The sequence below is a fragment of the Pavona decussata genome, unplaced genomic scaffold, assembly GCF_977016875.1.
Source record: "Pavona decussata unplaced genomic scaffold, jaPavDecu1.1 SCAFFOLD_69, whole genome shotgun sequence".
Taxonomy (NCBI): domain Eukaryota; kingdom Metazoa; phylum Cnidaria; class Anthozoa; order Scleractinia; family Agariciidae; genus Pavona; species Pavona decussata.
Window position 1 is genome coordinate 1,414,151 of NW_028145488.1, and position 12,237 is coordinate 1,426,387.

At 40.3% G+C, this 12,237-nt stretch overlaps 1 long non-coding RNA gene across 1 annotated transcript in view; it reads left to right on the plus strand.

Annotated features, from left to right (window-relative positions):
- LOC146477707 (uncharacterized) overlaps positions 1-12,237 on the plus strand; it is a 545,413-nt gene that overhangs the window by 2,418 nt on the left and 530,758 nt on the right. The gene's annotated exons all lie outside the window — the stretch shown is intronic.

Here is a 12,237-nt window from a genome sequence, read left to right on the forward strand (position 1 = left end):
TTCGCGTACTCGTTTGACCACCAACTATCACGCGCTATAATCGACTATCATTCCCTTTGAGCATGTTCAAATTCTTCATGATAGTTGATGATAGTTTTTCCCGTTTGACCACGCGCATGATAGTCGACCATAGCTTTTCGGTCAGCTGTTTTCTCTACCAGCGCTCTCTAGATTCATTTTCAGTTAGTTCTTCTAACAACAGAAGGAAAACGAAGCAGGCTGCCGCCCTCTTTCGCCGCGAAAAGTTCATCCGTTCGAAGGTTTGCAACTTAACGCGACGCCATGTTTGTAGTGTTTACACTCGGCGGTGAACTATCCTCGGCGATTACGAGTTTCTTTGAGTCGTTTGACCACCCGATTGATAGCTGATAATAGTGGACGATAGTTTTGACTATCATCAACTATCATCGACTGTCATGCGCCGTTTGACCAGGGCTTTATGGCCTGACAAATCGACGATAAGCCTTGGTTTCTGGTTGAAAGGGTCGAAGGGTCGTATTGTAACTTTGTTTGACGATATTCCTCGCATTATCAGTGACTCAATTACAAGCTGGTTATTCAGAGCTTTGTTAGAGCAGCTGCGGTAAGAATTCAAACAAAGTTGTTACAAATTATGCCGACCACACGTGGCACATCAATCGACGGTGAAGCTAACGTACAACTATATTGTGAGGAAAGTCCATGAGGGATGTTTTGAATGTTTTGAATACAGTTTTCTCCGCCCGAATCAAATCACTCCCCCCCCCCCCCCCCCTACCACCAAGCAAACAAACAGAACAAAACAAAAGCAAATCCTAAACAAAAGTGTTGCACTAAAAGATAAAATCTTGAACTAAAATGTTGCACTTCAGTTCCTTGACACGAATTACAAGTTAACAACCGTCAAAATTACCCTGCAATCATTGCCCGAATTCTGTACTCAAGTGTGAAAACAGACAAAAGAGTATCTCCTTTCTGTTAAGGGAGCTTGTTTTCGATATAGCAAGATATTAACATTTATTACACCCATTTTGAAATCACTGGTGATCCTTGCATCTGTTTGGCTCTCAACAGTGCGATTTATTCCCAAATTGCACCATTTTTTGCTCTAAATAGCATCCTTTCTTTAGCCCATCAAAATGGAAATGAAGTAACAAAAATAGAACATTAATATTGACAATGATACTCTGTGATTTCAAAATAGGTGTAATAAAGTGGTAATTGAACTTTTTGTTGTGCAATTTTGGTCTGAAATCATACTTGTGATTTCAGACTAAAGTGCACTTCACTCAGTTCAATTACCATTATAAAACGCTATTGGCTCGTATAATCACAGCAACTTTGACATCGTCATAACTTTCCACATTTGAACGGTGTAGCATCGCTCAAGAAATTTTCCTCCAACTGTGTTGCACGCCAGCTTCAAGTAAAATACCACAGAATGTGACAAGGCCTCCTGTGTTTCAATTAGTCATTTAGCTGGCCAGGACCTCAAAATTGCAATTAGCACTTCCTAATCAAGCGAAATTTAAACTGGGAAAGGTCAAAAACTGAATTACACAGAAAAAGGATCGTTGTTGTTTTACGTCTGGCATTATTTATCACGGACGTGCGTGTATTTCTGCACATGAGAAACATTTGAACCCTTTAAGGACGGCGCCTACTATTGTTACTGCGCATACGTTCTGCGCATCTCGAGATACTTGGGTTTCCAATGGGTGGTACCTACTAATACAGGGATATTTTCGCGCAGTTTAAAACTATGCGGAGAAAGCAGAACTTAGCAAGTGCTCTTGGTATCCAAAAAGAAAATTGGGGGTAACCATACATTTTTCAGAGATAAAAAAGCTTCAAAATGGAAAAAAACGCCGTACATTGCTTTGTATTTTACTGTTTTTTTTTTTTTTTATCAATTATTGTTGCTTAAAATAATTATCTCTGAAAAATGCGTGGTTACCCCCAATTTTCTTTTTGGATTCCAATAGCCATTGCTAAAATCTGCTTTTCCCGCATAGTCATAAACCGCACAAAAATACTTCAGAAGTATTTTTGTACAGTTTAAGAAAAAAAAAAGAAAAGCAGATCTCACTATGGGCTACTGGAATCCAAAAAGAAAAGTTAGGCTGGTGGGGCATTTTTTAGAGATAATTAAGCAACAATTATTCTTAAAAGCAGTAAAATACAAAGCAATGTATGGCTTTTTTTTTTTTTTTTTTTCAAATTGAAGCTTTATTATCTCTGAAAAATGCATGGTTACCCCCAATTTTCTTTTGGATAACAAGAGTACTTTCTGGGTTCTACTTCCTCCGCATAGTTTTAAACCGCCCAAAAATATCCCTGTGTTAGTAGGCACCACCCATAGGAAACCCGAGTATCTCGAAATGAGCAGAACGTATGCGCAGTAACAAAAGTAGGCACTGTCCTTTAGCCGCAATAGAGATTAGCCTCATTTCTTTTTGGAATATGAGTAAAGGATCAAACACACTGGTCATGAAGGTGAGGTTGTCGTTTACTTCCCAGTTTACCTGTTGAGAAAACTTTGACGCGTGACTCGTGTCACGCAATTCACGATAGACATTCCCGAACTTTCAGACCGTATTTGGGAAAACGTTTATCGTTTTTTGCAACACACATGTGCTTGATTCAGCAAACTTGATTTGGATTCTGTAACACTGCACTTTTTCTAGCGATGGTTGGTTGGCTTGAAGACTGGATAAACACGTTAAACCGAGTAAACTGGAAAACAGTGACTTACTTCATTGTGAAAGGGATATTTTTGTCTTATCTTTACACACATTCCTCACAAGGGCAATGATCGTCGAAGTTAATTGACACCAATGAGGAAAATCTGCAATTTGATATTGAGGCTTAAACGGTTGAAGGAGTTTCTCAGTAAGTTAAAAGCCTCCACTTTAGACTTTTAATGTTAACGTGCACTTTGTTACGCAACCGTCTTGTTAAACACCACACAAAGGACCGCTCAGAGCTAAAATCATCATTAAACTCAATTTTTGTATTAGGACTGAAATCTGTAGGTATTTTTAAGTCAGTAACACAGGCATACTCGGAAAAAAGAAAATCCAAGTTCTCCCAACAGGAGTCTAGCCTGTGACCTTCGGATTGCTAGTTTCTCTTTCATGTTCCTATGCTTACACTGGCGTGAATTGTTCCGTTGGTGACACTCACATATCTCACAGCAAGACAGTGAACAATCTGTTGTCCTTGAATGAGTACACTTGTAAAAGCAATGTACAACAAAAGCTTGTGTTAATTTTCCAGACCGTGAATAAGTTTTCTGATCAATCATTTGTGTGGTATAAAACCAGCCTTGTTTAGTTCAAGTCTAACGTTTGCCTTGAAGACAAACGTTAGAGTTAAAAGAACTACAATTTTTCTAGTTTGTTCACGGGGTGCCGGTAGTACTTACCTCAGCATCTTCTTCTCCATACAAGCTTACCGATAAACTAAGTGACGTAAGAGACTTACAGTCTGCAAAACACTTGCTAAGATCACATCCAAGGCCTCTACTTGTAGCACTGTGGTCGTTGATTGTCAAACTCAGAGTAGTTAATGTCTCACTTCTTGCCAGATTATTGCACAGTTCTCGTAACTGATCTTCACTCACTTCACTGCAGCTATTGATTGTAAGACTAAGAGTTGTTAGTGACTTGCTCTTGGCAACACTGTCTCCTAGACTCTGCATCCAGTCTCCACTCATTTCACCATAGTTGTTGACTGTAAGAGAAAATGTAATTAATGAGGGGCTCTTCTCCAAACCGCAAGCCACATGATCCATCCAGTCTCCAACCACGTCCCTGTAGTTGTTGATTTCAAGAGTGAACGACGTTAATGACGTAAGTTTGGCCAAAACATCGCTTAGATGCTCCATCCAGTCTCCTCTCTCAATACTGTAGTTGTTAATTATGAGAGTCATTGTCGTCAACGACACGTTTCTTGCAAAATTGCCAAGTTTCTCCTCTGTAAAGGATACAGGCAGTTGATCGCAGTTGTTGAATGTGAGTGATAGTGTACTTAATGACGTAGTTTTTGCCAAAATGTACTGCAGATACAGCATCCAGTCAATACGTGTGGAACCGTTGCTGGTGACTGTAAGAGTCAGAGTGCTTAATGCCATACACTTTGCGACAATGTCACCCAGACCAAACATCCAGCTTCCGTCTGCAACAGAGTATTGGCCGACTGTAACAGAGAGAGTAGTTAGTGACATGTTCGTTGCCGAACTGTCTTCGAAAGGCAACGAACAAACAGAACAGTAAGCGTTGAGTTTAAAACTGAAAACAGCCAGTGATGTGTTCTTTTTCATTGCGTAAAACGTACGCTGCATGAGTTCATTAACACCGGAGTGGCAGTTATTAACTGTAAGCCTGAATGTAGTCAATGAAACATTGCTTTCCAAACCATCACACAGAGCATTCGCCCATAGTCCACCTTTGTCACAGTTGTTGACTGTAAGAGTAAGTGAAGTTAGGGACCTGTTTTTCGCCAAAGCATCGCCCAGACTCCCTATCCAGTCCCCACCCTTGTGAATAGTGACAGATAGTGCTGACAACAACGTGTTCTTCGCCAAACCGTCAGTCAGGCTTTGGATCCACTCTCCCCTCTTGGAACTGCGGTTGTCGATTAAAAGCGATAGTGTAGTTAGGGAATTGTTTTTCGCCAAAATATCTCTCAGTACTGGCAAGCTGGTCTTACTTTTCCCACTAAAGCAGATTGCAAGAGCCAGTGTTGTCACTGACATGTTTTGTGCCAAACCTTGACCCAAATGGGTCATCCAGTCTTCATCCTTGCCACTGTAGTTGTTGGCTGTAAGGGTAAGGGTAGTTAAGAACGTGTTGTTTGCCAGGCCATTACCCAAACCATCCACGCGACTACCACTCTTGCCACTGAAGTTGTTGACTGTAAGAGCAAGTACTGTTAATGATGTGCTGTTAGTTAATACGTCGTCTAGACCGTGTGCAAAGGTTTCGCTCATGCCATTGACTGTAAGAGCAAGTTTGCTCTTTCTACTATCCTTAATTTTGGTGAAGACTGAAGGTAATAATGAAGGATCGTCAATACAGAAATCAAGACCTTTAAGGCTATTATTTGACATCGCGCAATGGACCTTCACGTAATGGTTCTGACCATTAGTTTTTAACTCTTCAAAAGCAATCTTGCCACCTCTGGTCAACTCTCCCAGAATATTTAAAGTAACGAAAGAATCGGCCTTGTGTGACTTCAAATAACTTGAGAGGCTGTTTGCAACACGATAACCAACTTTTCCGTGGATATTCACAGTGCGTCTAAAAGGCGTTGAATCTACCAAGACCTTACCTAGAGCTTCTGATCCATCATAGCTCAACTCGCCGCAAAGGTTTACTGACTGTTCTACTTTAAAACCAGTTTGTGGCAAAACAAGACAAAGATTAGCTAACTTAGCAGTTGCTATCTTTCCTTTGATACCCGGGTGGAAAATGTGCTTTCGCTTTGGCTTGTTTTCTGAAATTATACCTCTAACAACAGTCGCCCAGCTTTCTGGGAGGTCTCCAAAGACTTTAACTTCTAAAGTATCCAAGGAGCAATTTTGTAGCAAGCCTCTTTCTAGGGAGTTGAGAGCTGATTGACTCAATCTTCCATACACGGTCAGAGTAAAAGACTTTAAAACGGTTTGTACTGCAAGTCCTTCCCCAATGGTAGTTGCTAGTGAATCTAGTATCCCTCCATATAACGTGACATCAACAGAGGTCACGCATTTGTGAACTAGAATTCGTTTAAAAGCCAGTACTGCAGTGTCACTCATTGAACCATAAATCTTGAGGACAACTGACTGCAAAGGTGTATTAGGAGACAATCCCATTTCAAGAGCGCTTGCCCAAGCCTCGCCCCATTCTTCCTTCAGTTCAAAGGTTACAGTTTTCAATGCCTTGCTTGCAACCAATCCTCTACCAACAATCACAGCTGCGCGCGAAGATATGCTGTATAATGTTTTAAGAGTAAATGACGATAAAGTTGAGTTTGCAGACAGACAATTAAACAAATGTTGCGCCTCCACTGTGGCCAGGCTACATGTTAAAATGCACAAAGATGCTAGTCGATGAGAACAGGACGCAAGGTAATCCACAACGTGTTCTAGTAAAGAATCAATACGTTCACGTAAAAGTTTACGTAACCGTTCACGTAAATCTTTACGTTCTTCCCTTAAGTCCACAGTTAACTGTTCAGGGTGTTGCAAATTCGAAAAGGTCCTGCAGTATTTCGCGACCATAAAAAGCCCCTTGTATTCAGGTCCAAAGAAAAAGTCAATTTCAACAGTCAACGGAAAAGGAATGAAGGTACAAAGAGCCATCGCAACCTGTTCAGCATTTCTACTTTCACTGAAACTTTCAGTAAAAAACGTTCCCTCCTCCTTTTTGCACTTGAGCCAGTCCCAGTTGTCACTCTTCAGCTTCTCACCAATCTGGCTGAAAAGGATACTCGCTTCCTCACCCAGTATACCAGATAGAAACAGAAACACTTGCCGGTACTTTCCTACAATATGCTTATCGAAGTCCAACTGAAACTCTTTGAGGATATTGACCTCTTTGTTCAATAACAGAAATGCCAGGTATCGTGCGGCCAAGTGTTCTACAAATGTTTTGTGGAAGAAGTGGTATTCGTGCTGTGGGTTGATCTTTTTCAGACTGGCTTCCTTGAAAACGAGACCTGATATCCGAGCTACCAGATCTGGATACATCTCTTCAAATTTTGCAAGTTCTTCTTCACGAAAAGAAAGACGATCTTCTAACAGGCATTTCCAAGCCAACTCTCCCAGTGCAAGTAAACTCTGTTCAAATTTCTTCTCAAGAGCCTCGTTATCCTGGGGAGCTTCCAAATTATTTTTTGCACAAAACCGTCGTAAAATGCATCGAACAATAATTTGATAGAGCTCAGTTCGGCGAGATGGAAGTTCTCCCTCATAGTCCTCAAAAACAACACAGAGAAGGAGCAAATTCAGTGGATTGTTTGGTAAATCATGAAGAAAAGAGTTTTCTTGAATTGCAAAAATGAGCCTCTCTCCGTTTGACAAATGCTCAGGCCCCAAACGACTAAAATGCTTTCTGATGTACTCAAAAGCATCTGTTTCTGTAAATCCTTCGATCTGTAAAAGAATGTCAAAGTCAACACATTTTCTCACTTCTATTCCTATCTCCTGACGAGATGTAGCCAAAATATAACAGAACGGAAAAATTCGTCTTTGGAGCAATCTATCCACGTGATCTCCAGCTCTCTTGGGTAACTCGTCAAGGCCATCCAAAATGATTAAAACATTCTCTTGGTTACGAATATCCTTCATGTAATCCATTAGCTCTTTCTTGACGTCTCCATAGCCTTCAGGAAAAAGTTGTTCCTTGATGGCTTTTCTTATGTCTTTATCAATGTCCCGACATTTCAGCAGTAAAAGGATATTAAATTCAGGAAAGGAATGACCCCTCGGGATTTTTCCACTTGCCCAGTCATAGGCCATCTTAACGCAGAAGGTTGTCTTGCCAATTCCTGGACTTCCTTCCACTAGCACCGTGTTATCTTCCCCTTTTCTTAGAGTGCTGAAGATATCGTACATGGCCACTTCATTATTTTTCAGCTGAAAGTCTGTTTTTCGCCGTGAAAGCATTTTCAGCCTTGTGTAAACATCTTTAATGGGTAATTTTAGGGTGTTGTCCCAAAATAGAGGTTTTAAAAGCGAACGTCTTTTATATTCAGCTTGAAGAATTCCGACAATGTTATCTTGACCTACAAGAAAACAGTAGTCACAATCAAAATTGTTAAAACTTGTTTTACATACATGTTTAGGGATTTCTACAGAAAAACTAATTACTAGGTCAATACCAGAATACCTACATTGGCACCATGATATGCTAATTTGTGTCCATTTATATAAACCACCCGATTAAAACAGAGCACCGTGGTGCTACGGCGGACAACTCCGTTAACATGACCATGTTGCCATTACAAGCACCTTCTCGTCGCATAAACAAAAGCTGAGTCAGTTTCTTATGTTACGAGGTTCACACTTCCATTTACAAACAGTTGTTTTTTTAAGTCACGCGTATTTATGAAACAGTTGTTACAGTGCAACGACTTCAACCGGGGCCACCCAAGGTTTTTTGACCAATCAGAAGTCAATTCGTCCACAAAGAATTTCGACTTTGTGTTCTTCAAAGCCAATCAAATTCAATCCTAAATTTAACTTGTATTTTTCGACTGTGGAAACAGGCGCGGCAGACTCAAAATTTCATCGCTAAATATTTTGAAGCGGCCGCATTTGATTTTCCGACTGTGTGTACAGTTTTAAAGCAGGCAGAGAAAGAGCCGCAAATAGCTTCTTCAGTGTGATGCGGCCTCGACTGAGAAAACAGAACTACGTCAAATATGTAGACAGAAGTAGTATGAGGTGCACTTGATAAGGACTCACTCATCCTTAAAAAAGCATTAGCCAACAAAATTCCATTGAACCAAGATGCAGACTGGGAATGGCCCTATATTATCGAGCGTCACAAGAGAGGCTAGCGAGCTAATGTTGACATTCTTTCACTAGTGTAAATGCAAGACCGCATCATTTATACTGCATTATGTTATGTTGAAATGTTGAGTTTACAGTTTACATGTGATCGGGGGAATACACAATTCCCAGGTGTTGCGTTCAAATGTCTGTTTAACTTTGGTCGCTGGGAATAGTTTGACCGACAATTTTATCAGCCGTATTTACCGCAATATTGTAGCGAAGCTCTACAAACAGATGTGAAATCGGATGTATTAGTTGCGAATTTCCCTTTAGATCCACGTTTTCGGCTTCCGTATTTTTATGAGGTTTGTTGTTTGGAATAAAGGCCATTTCTTGTTTTCAAATTGTTTATAAATTTCGACCGGTCAGTAAATCCCGAAGTTTGGTCGCGGTCACTTTAGGATACGTGTATTTTAGGATCTGTCGCGTCTGTTCCCACCACCAAGTTAAATTTAGGAATGAATCTGATTGGCTTTTAAAACCATGAAGTCGAAATTCTTTGTTAACGATTCGGCTTCTGATTGGTAAAAAAACCTTGGATGGCTCCGGTTGAAGTCGTTGCACTGTAAGTCACGCGCATTCCCATTATGTAACTTTTTTTAATGCCCATATATAGGCATTAAAGGGGAAGTATCATGGGCTTTTTGATATCTTTTGTTAAAAATGATGAAATAAGACCTTCAATCAGCTACCAAATAATTCTAGAATGACGAGAGGAAAGAAATCAACTCTTGAAAGGAACAACTCGTGATCTGTTCTAGCTCATTTTGGAAACAAAAATGCGAGAACTTAAAAAACATTAGCTTAACATTTTTCAAGTTTCAATCCACACCGATCTAATCTGTCTCTGGCCAGAGGCACTAATGGACAGTTTTATTGCACTGGGGCGAAAACTTATAACAAACTTGACAATTACTTTGTTATTTCTGCTGACAGACAAACATTTTTTGGGTTTTGAAATGACAGCAAATTTGCGTGATACTTCCCCCTTAAGCAAGCACATGTTCGGGGATAAGAATAGAACAGCCCAGGGAATATAATATGTAGTTGTTGAGGAGAAAAGTCTTGCGCTGTTTTCGTTGAGGATTTTCTTCGCTCTGCTCCTTCCGGTTCGATCCGATGGATTTTATGAAGAGCAAACCCACCACTTTCCTTATTGAAATGGTAGTGGAACTACATATGCCAAGTTTTCTTTTGCTTTTGAGTGCCAGATGCTTTTTAAGATGACAAATAAGCATCCAGCTTCACTGTACTACTTTCAGACAACAGTGAATGAATCCAGGTAATTAAATGAACTTTCAGGGCACGCGAAGCAGGGTTTGAAGTGGAAGGGGCGGGTGGCTAAAGTGAACGCATTTGCATGAAACAACTAGGGGGGTCCGGGGGTATGCTATCCAGGTAAAAAATTTACACTAAGTCATCTGAAATGGCTAGGAATGCATCTAAAACTGTCAATACTGATGTAAATTTTTAATTGTATCAACTAAAATGTTTTCTTTTCTTTGTAGTAACGAGTCAATACTTCAGTCTGGCCCTTACATTTGAAGGGCTGAGAGCATAACCGCCTTATGTCGAATTTTAGCGCGGCTTTCGATTTCGCACGGATTTGTCCCAATTTTGGCTCTCCCTGGTTTTGAAAACATTTCGCGGTTTTACAATCGTGGACAAAACTCCTTGAGAAAACCAAACACGAACAGAACAAAAACCACTGGCTTACTTCTCCCTCCCACCCCCTCCCCCTATGCAATGACAACCGAACACAGACAGCAAAAAAACCACTCACTTACTGTTTCTCCGTTCATAATTCTACCACAGTTACTTCTCCCTCCCCCCCTCCCCCTTATGCAATGTTGATGCGGGTAATGATGCTTGCCAGGAAACTGTTCGTGACCCAAACTGAAAAGACAACATTGAGTCAGGGGGAGGGGGAGGGGGATTTGGTAGTTTGCTTGTCTACAAGTGAACGCGCTTGGAAGGCAAATGGTTTTTATAGGTTTTGTCCACGTCAGACTCGTTTCCTAAATTATCGGTAGCCTAAAAGATTCCACTGTCCACGAGCCGTGTTTAGTCGCACCAGTTGTTGTTTCTATAAGTAGCGTTTGTGATGACATCATGGTTTGCTTTTGCGGCTTGTAACAAGCCCAAAATAGATCAAGGCAGTCGGGATAAACAACTTGCGTATCGTACTGGCTAGTTGGTTTCGCTTTTGTTTGGTGACGTTTGTAAACGCACGTCATCTATGGATCTTTTGAAAAGTTATGAAATTGACGAATGCAGTTCACAGGAACTGGTCGAAATGTTGTCCAAAGAATCCCTCCTTGGTAGTGATGACTGTGCCGTGGCGAATTCTTCAATTCGATTATCAAATCCCGCGGGAGCAACAGAGACAAATCCCGCTATTTGCAAGGTGTTTTGCACGCCTTAGTTGTGGTTTGCCAGGCTTGAAATTCGGTATGTAACGATTAACTTTACAATTTCAAGGCAATGATTCAATAAAAGTACGATTAACATAGATTTTCAACGGTTAACACCGACTGCTCGTGAAAAGAATAGATAGTCAGTACCTTTTAATAGAACTGCCGTTAATCGTTGTTAATCGTTGAAATGGCTACGTCTTCCTGTTAATCGTGTAGAATGCTAGTATTTTGCGGTATCAAGAGTGATATGTCGACAAACGGGACAAAGCTGCATTTTACGCAAGGAAATGGACACATTTTCTCTTGGAGAATGTAACTGTTTACATTTCTGACATTCCTGTCACGCACGTAGTAGTTTGTAACAGAATCAAACAAAAGCGTGACAGGATTCTTTTCGTTGCTCCCGCGAAAAAGAGCGCTTTAGTGTGCCGTGTTTCAAAGACAACGAGTGTATATTGAATACAAGTATTTAATCCTCAGTGCATTGTCCTTTTGGTCATCCAGTGTCTATAATGTTTACCGATATACATCTTTAAAAGATGGTAAAATTTCTCAATGGCATTAATACAAAACACAAATCGGCGTGAAAAAATACTGGACAATGGTTTTCAATCGAATTGCAGTTCATATGCAAAAGTTTGGACAAATCGGAGCTACATCGAAAAACGGGCTGACATTCGACATAAGGCGGTTATGCTCTCAGCCCTTCATTTGAGCAACACACAGGCCGATTAAGATAGATGGATGGATGAATGAATGGATGAATGAATGAATGAATGAATGAATGAATGAATGAATGAATGAATGAATGAATGAATGAATGAATGAATGAATTTTAAAAGTACTTAAGGTGGCCGAACACAGTTTTCTAGTATGCAGGTGTTAGTAAACATTATTTGAAAACTACGTACTTCTGAGAACCCGAAATTAGCATGGTGCAAGATTAACTAAGAAGGAGTAAATTTTGATACTTCTTGTTGAACAAGGTGCCGTTGCCATGGCGAGTAACGCTTTTAGAAAACTACTGTTTTGTCAAATTTCACGAAATTCTAACGAGCGGTTCCTTAGAAAACAGTTCATTCCCATTAAAACAACCAGTCACAATTTTTTGCTCAAATGCGCATGCGTGGCTTTTAGTTTGGTTTTCTCAGCAAAGATGAAAAGCGTACAAAAAGGCTTAGCTCATTCCGAACTCACTTTCTTTGTTCAGCGATAAGTGAAGAAGGTGAGTCATTTTTGTGAAACACCGATCCAAAAACAAATGAAAATAGAAACAACAGCTGGAATTCTATTATTTCA